The following is a 1,890-nucleotide window of genomic DNA, read 5'->3' as shown; positions in this document are numbered from 1 at the left end:
TAAAAGGGATCGTTCTTATTTGACAGCTTCCTTCTTGATTTGCAATTATAACCAAAGAAACCAAAACTTTATGACTCACGTTTGGCCTAACACTCATGAGTAATATGAAAATGGGATTTTTGTTTGTTAACACTTTTATGGGCATATAATAAATATATCATACAATTTAATAATTCAATCATATTAAGAAGAGTGGTACAATCAATTTTAGGACATTTACTTCAATCCTGTACTTACTGTTGTTTTCCTCACCACCACCCCCCCATTTCCCCTGGGATTTCTCAAGAAACCATTAATCCAGTTACTGTCTCTATAGATTAACCTATCCTGAATTTCATATACAGGAAAACACACAAAACAACAACAATAAAAACCAACAAATTAAAGCAAAAACCTTCATTAAAATGCAAAAAATAATAAAAAACTACAGCAAATTTAAAATGGGTCAAAAAGGAAATCAAATGATCACTTCCTAATGCACTGCACATGAATAGCAAGGTCATTCACATTCCTAGGAACCTGGGTGGATAGTAATTACACATTGAACTATGATCTGTGAGGTCAGCAATTCAAAATCACCAGATGCTCCACAGGAGAAAGAGAGGGATTTCTACTCCTGTAAAGAGTTACAGTCTTGGAAACCCACAGGGGCAGATCAACCTTGCCCTATAGGGACACTATGGGTTGGCAGCAACTCTATGGCAGTGAGGGTTTTTTTTTTATTTTTTTTAGAGGTCTATAGTTAGAGGGAATTTAGGTGAGGCTTAATACATCTGTATTTCTTCACTTTTTATGTTTTAACTGAACCAACTTTAAAGTGAGTCAAAAGGGAGATCAAATGATAAGACATTATATTTTAATCTACCTATGTCTGCTATAATCAACTTTACAATGCTTGCTCTCTGATAAGGCTATTCACATCCCTTGATGATAGAGGGGATTTGCTAGAGGCTTAATCCATGACACCTGCAAATGAATTTTGGTCTTCTACTGCCTCCCACAGCCTTCTGCAAACCAGGTGATAAAGGGATTGTTTTTAAAGCATCAGTAACCAGAAACCAAACTCATTGTCAGCTGGTCGGTTCTGACTCATAGCAACCCTATAGGGCGGGGTAGAACTGTCCCCATAGTCAATAAATAACCCAAAATACAATATAGAGGCCTGTGGTACACAGATCAACAATCTCTAAACTCAACAAAGTGGGATTTTGTAATTAAAATATAAAATCTTATCTCAGTAGTCATTTGCTTTCTATTTACCATCTTGCTGATTTATAATCTTCCACCTGGTGCTGGTTTATCCTAGGGGCGTACCAAGTTGGGGGAGGAGAAGCTGTGGGAGAAGTCCTCTGCAGTGTTTATTTTATCACTGATGTTTTGAACTGCTGATGCAATAATACATAGCAAACTCACTTCTAGTCAGTTTTATTATAGCTTAAATATTCTCTTCAGAACAAAAATAAAACAAAAAAATGCTTCTTGACCTCACGTGGGAGGACTCATTTCCACTGTCTCCCTCTGTTTGGCCAATGGTGTATCCACCAGAATGAGGTTCAGGAATAATGTTATCTGCACAGCATTGGGCTATCTGAACACAACTAAACTATCAAATCACACAGCGGTAAGCTGGCCTCTTATCTGTTGGCTGACAAAGACCCAGCCAGGTCCCCTGTCTGGGCAGACACAGTGAATCAGACCATCCTTTAATTCTCGGGATAATTCTTAGTGTGTTGCTATAGTACCCACTTCTAGGCAGACTCCCTGCTGTGGGAGTGACCCTTTTCCCATCTGTCAGAGTCCTCCTGTCTGTTTTCCTTGGAGCTCAATACACTTTCTTATTTACCCCAACAAAAGGGATTCAACCTCAGGCTTTGTTGTGAAGGACCACAG

This window comes from Echinops telfairi, unplaced genomic scaffold, assembly GCF_000313985.2.
Source record: "Echinops telfairi isolate 266 unplaced genomic scaffold, ASM31398v2 ScPeMD7_1;HRSCAF=3_0, whole genome shotgun sequence".
Lineage (NCBI taxonomy): Eukaryota > Metazoa > Chordata > Mammalia > Afrosoricida > Tenrecidae > Echinops > Echinops telfairi.
Note: the sequence above shows the minus strand (reverse complement) of the source record.